General features: G+C 38.3%; 1 long non-coding RNA gene across 1 annotated transcript; it reads right to left on the minus strand.

Annotated features, from left to right (window-relative positions):
- Positions 1-1,016: 1,016 nt before the first annotated feature.
- LOC107701577 (uncharacterized) lies at positions 1,017-1,612 on the minus strand. The gene is made up of 2 exons (XR_001635664.1): positions 1,482-1,612; positions 1,017-1,190 (listed from the first exon to the last, which is right to left on the minus strand). It is a non-coding gene; the product is annotated as an uncharacterized LOC107701577 (long non-coding RNA).
- Between the last annotated feature and the right edge of the window lie 4,238 nt (positions 1,613-5,850).

Consider the following 5,850-nt stretch of genomic DNA (forward strand, 5'->3'; position numbering starts at 1 on the left):
TTAATAATTTCTGTTAAACCTTCAGGGTCATCTTATGCACAATGCAGTATGTTTTAAAATGAAAATGCAATTGAAAACAATCATTAGAAAAATCAATGATCCCATTATTGTAAGTAAAAAGGAAATAAAATTAAAAAGTAAGATTAAGATTTCTTCCCTTTGTAATCTAATAATTTCTATTAAACCTTTAAGGTCATTTTATATCCAGTGCAGTATGTTTCAAAATGAAAACGCTATTTACATTCTAAAATATTTAACTAAGGTCTTCTAGGTGCAATGGCAGACCAGGATGTTGAGAGCTCGTGTGGCAGTAATTGAAATCCTTTGACCCGTCTCCAGGGCCGGAGGACCGAGGGAAAGATTTGATCATAATATGGAGCATCATTGCAAATGAAAATGGTGCTCTCTCTCAATCTCCAAACCGTTTTTTTCCCCCCTTGAATAACACTGAACGAGTTCATTCAGATAAATCCCTGGATCTTCCTGACCCTGAATGGCTTTTTTGGGAGGACCAATATCTTATTAAATGAATTACTCTTAAAGTAATGGAGTCGTAATAACCTAGAGCACTCTATAGTTTTAGCATGATAAAAGCAGGCGGTGAGTATTGTCGACAACAGCCCCTCTCAAGGCCGAGGCTAGTAATTCAGCACTGCGTTGCCATGGTGGTCGCCATGGAAACATCCTACACCGTTCGGTGAGAGCTGAAGGTAACACCCACTCTCATTGTTCATTGTTCGCTGGGCTAATGCATATTCATAGTCACAGCGAAGCCATTACCGAAGGCTTTTATTGGTCTGTGTATCCATCAGCTGCACAATACCATTACAAATGCTGCAGTTCACCTATCTATGGCCTCTTAATTAAGAGGGACTAGATTAATAACCTCGGCCGATTTGATTAATAAAGCAACAGGAGTGTATCTGATTTGCATGGAAGCTTGATCACATTTTCAATGCAGTTGCAGTGTGCAAACTTGTGTAGGGAAAGAATAAAGAGGCAACTCAGAACAGGTATCAGGATGATGTTTTTAATGAGTTTGAAAGAGAAATATTGATGCGATTGCATATTGTTTAACAGACAACACAAAAGCGATTTGCTTGTGAGATAATTGCTTCATCAGAAGTGTACAAGGTTTGCATGAATAAAAGATCAACTCGGAGCTCGAGGCCTTGAAACATATCACCCTCCTACACAAAAACATTCACCTTTAGTTGGTCAGTGCAGTCGTGTCCTACAGGGCTACATTTGCAACAACAGAAATAAATTCAACTCTCTGCTGGATTGATTTTCTCAGTTCAGGATGTACAAACATGTACAAAAAAAGACATGGCTAACAGCGCTTTTTGAGTATTCAAAATGACAGGGTTTTTATTAAGCAAAGCCAGTTAATCAGCCGCATTGTTAGGCAGCATGTTCACAGGTCCAAAACACGGTTAATTATGAGCATTAGCTACAAGTAACAATCAGATGCAACTTACCTGTCTAATGAAGGGGAAAACCAGTGCATCTGGTCACAGATGAGCCTCTCATTTGGTCAGAAGGTTTCGGTGTATCCACAATATTAGCCAATGGACCTGGTCGCTGAGGTAGACTGTGACTTGTTGTCAGAAAGCAGAAGGAACAACAACAAAATCACTAGTCTTCCACAAGGGCCCAGACCAACATCTGCAGAAATGGAAGTCGGTATCTGTAGAAACAGAGTTGTCATTTTAATTTTAGTGGAAGGTATTGAGATTTACTTCAATATCTTCGTGGACAGGGCTTTCTGTGATCTTTTTCAATATACTGGATGTATGTTCTTGGATATAACTATAAGCATGCCCAACATGTTTTATAGGAGAAGGAATTGATTTACTGTCTATGAATATGAATATTTATTAAAAGCTCTTTTATGTGTGTGCTTTCAGCCCAAGCAGTAACCCAAGCTAAAGCTCACCAGAGACCCAGCATGAATCCAGAGAAATCCAAGACCGATGGGAGCTCATAATGTGGTATTACCTGAAGCATACCTGCCCTTTCCATTGAAAAGACTTAACACACCCTGCAAAATGTCGCCCGTATCTGAAGGCTACTGTGGCAACCTTGTGTCCTCGTGTTCGGTCCGATGAGACTCTAAATGAAAGATGATTCAGCCAAAAAGCCCCTAGTTCGAATAAAAGGCCCGGAAAGAGGTGTGAAACACAAAATGAATGGTTAACAAGCGGAAACCTTTGAAAACTAGAGAAGAAATGCAAGAATTTGTGAGAAAGGCAGGCAATATGAAGAATTAAAGTATAGTTCTGTCCATGTTTGTCCTTGTTGCATGAATTTAGAAAATATTTAATTAAAAATATACATATTTTTATTTATAATATTTAAAAAATTATTTATATAAATATTTATCTAGATTTAAATACAATATTTTATAACATTTACATTTATATATTTAAAACATATACATAATATTTATTTTAAAAAATGACTTTTTACTGGCATTGATTTGTTATATGTATTTTATGTTATCATGTGATATGATAAGATATTATGTATTATAATTTAAAATATATATTTTACATATTATAAAGTATGTATTATTTCATTTTATAGTCATATATAATAAAATATATTTAGAAAATATATAAATATTTAATAAAATCAAATAAATTTGATATTTTTTCTTATGACATTGGGATTATTTTTATATTTTTCCCTTGCTCGTTTAATGCTTGGCTTAATGCAAGAAATTTCCCACCTAGTCAAAGTTGTTCGAAGACATGAGTCAAATAATTTTAATTGGATTAAAAAATTCACTAAAGCCATTTTTATTTTGCATTTGCTATTAATTTTAGACATCACGTATATAACAATTTCTATGCAATTTTATTTAATTTTAGTTAGTTCACCCATGTAAATCTGAGCGCCGGTGCTGCATAGCCCCGCCCACCAAATCTCATTGGCCCAAAATCCTTTTAAACAAAACATTTTGTTCGAAACATGTCACACAGTTAGGGCACTTAAGTGTTAAACTCAGTTCCCATCAATCCTGTGTTCCCTGAATTACTATTAGCCTCCAATGCAGTAACCCTTGGGTATAAAAGCCGAAAGCACTCGGTTAAGCATGCTCACGACACCCACGTAATGCCCACCGTTCGGGAGATAATGAAGTGATCAGATTTAAATGACAGATCAATGCACGAAAGAGAGAGCGACAGCAAAGGCTAGGCAGGAAAGGTGCAGCGAGCTGGCCTTTTCTTATAGCTTGCACATCATTTCGCTAAAAACCTCTCCACACACACACATCCTAGACCTTTGATAGTGACATTTGAAGAAGGACAGCTGAGTGCATTTAGTTCTACCTTCCTCGGAAGACACGAGCGACGGGATTGTGCCCCCTTCTCTCTGAAAGAAACACTCTATTTCCTTTCAGTCCAGAGAGCGGAGGGCTCTACAATGAAAACCACAACAAAATCCAGCCGAAAAGCCTCCTTGGTCACGGAGCGCCTGGCGCGACGTAACACGAACCGCGAGATTCAGAAATATGTACAGCGCACGACGTCAAACTCACCTGTACCGACAACAAAAGCATGACTGACGGATGTTTTGGGATGGCAGGGGACCGTCAAAGCTAAGGTTACATCGGCCCATTCATTTTGTATAAGGCCCTGCTTGGGTTAGCACATACAAAGGGAAAGCAACAATCGGGAGGCCATTGTACCGGAGATGGCATTGAGTGGAGACTGACAGCGTGATTCTTTAGCCCTCTGAAGGAGAGCTTCATTAGAGACGTGGCTACTCGCCGCCACTGCCTCATACTGAGGTGATGGATTACTTTCAGAGCCCAAGCCGCACAAGGGAAATTAGCTCAGATCAACTATGGTTTTTCCCATTAAAAAAACATATTAGCCATAATAGGCTCCTCAGTTTGTATGAAAAAAGCCGAGGCGTCCTTTTTTGCTTCAGTCCCCTCTCGTTTTCTTTAAGTAGCCGAATCCGTTTCCGCACGCACTTATACATTTACTTAAGATTCCAGAGAAGTGGGAGCAAGTGAGAGAAAGAAAAAAAGGTGAGAGTACCATTCCTATTTATCTCCGGTCAGGAGTCTAGCTGGAAAATAATGGGCCCGGTGTTGAATAGAAATCCTTTATTAAGGCCAGTTAAATTATGCTCTTCAGTTTAGGATGGCTGCGTTTCACCAGGCACAATTAGAAAAACCAAACGCAACATGCAGAGAAAAGAGCTCGGTGTCCAGCCAAGAGGAGCGAGCATTCAATTCAGCTCCTGTAACATGTGAATTAAGACTAATGTCCAATTATACTGTCGCCACCATTTGTCTAAAGATGATTCAATGGAGAGAGAGAAATCTTTTTCCTTTGAAAAATGTGCATAGATCATAACCCCGGGGATTTGTCATGCTTGTAAAACTTTATTACGATCATTCTTGGAAGGCGAAAATCAATTGTCTCCATTTTTTGGATTGTTGAGCATGTTATAGGGATCTTTAAAGGCTCGGGGATATGACAGTTAGGACGTCAGATGGATTCGTCATGTCTCACTAATGGAGAGACCTGAAATAGCTGGTCAGGCAGATGACGAGATGTTCAGTTAATAGATAGTACTTTTTTCCTTCTCTGCTCAGGTGTGGAACATGTATTGGGGAAAGAAAACAATAAAAAAAATGCATTAGGGCAGCCGATTATGGAGCTGAGATGGCAGATAATGATGTCAGTTAGCTTAGAAATCTTGTCAGAGACGTGTTCGGCTCACATTCAGATGTTTAAATGAAAATGTTCCACAGCAGATGTGGAACGCTGATAATCACTAATTGCAAAAAAAAAACCCAAATAAATAAAATTATTCAACCAGTAACTACGAAAGCACCTTTTTCCATCTGAAGCGATAAATCCCCAGAGAGTTCAGGTATGAATTGGTTTTCGATTTTTGGAAAACAAAAACTTAAAAGTAAATACTGAAGGTTTACATCAGGGGTCTCCAAACTTGGTCCTGGAGGGCCGGTGTCCTGCAGAGTTTATCTCCAGCCCTAATTAAACACACCTGAACCAACCAATCACGGTCTTATGCTGCTTTCACGTGCTATCGGAAATGTCCTATTTCCCACATATGAAGTCGTGATTACGAGCTTGTCGTATTCAAGTGCTTTAATGTCGGAAAGAATAAAATGTAGCATCCCATTGGTTGACTATCATAAGGATGTAGTTGTTGTGAGAACAGCATTGACAGCAGCAGTGGTTTATGACCCGCCCAATTCGGAAACTCTGGTATCAAAATTATTTCAGAATTTCCCAGTAGTAAATACGACTTGAGAGGCCGTTCATGTCCAATTTCCGATTAGGAAACTTGTATTTATGATAATTCTGATAGCATGTGAAGGCAGCATTACTAGGCATACTAGAAACTTCCAGGCAGGTGTGTTGAGGCAAGTAGTATGCTTAATTAGCTGGTTCAGGTGTGTTTGATTAGGGTTGGAGCTTACATCTGCAGGACACCGGCCCTCCAGAACCGAGTTTGGACACCCCTGGTTTACATGAAAGAACGGAAAAGGGGCAAGACTGAACATTTAATAAGCAATCTGTTTTTGTTCCTTAGTGAAAAAGAAAACACGTACCAAAAAAGTCAGTTTTTGTATTATATATTTATGCAATTATATATACATTATTTATTGAATTGTTATATAATTAAATTGATATTATAAAAACTATATATTTTAATAATTATTAAATATAATAGAACAATAAAAATGGAAAAAAATGTGCAGCCCATTTTGTTCTTTTGAGACTAAAAGTTTTAACTTTTACTGATCCACACACCCTGAGTTGTCCTGAGCGCCTTGATTTTTTGATAACAGAGAGG

Source organism: Sinocyclocheilus anshuiensis, unplaced genomic scaffold (assembly GCF_001515605.1).
Source record: "Sinocyclocheilus anshuiensis isolate Anshui unplaced genomic scaffold, SAMN03320099.WGS_v1.1 scaffold729, whole genome shotgun sequence".
Classification (NCBI taxonomy): domain Eukaryota; kingdom Metazoa; phylum Chordata; class Actinopteri; order Cypriniformes; family Cyprinidae; genus Sinocyclocheilus; species Sinocyclocheilus anshuiensis.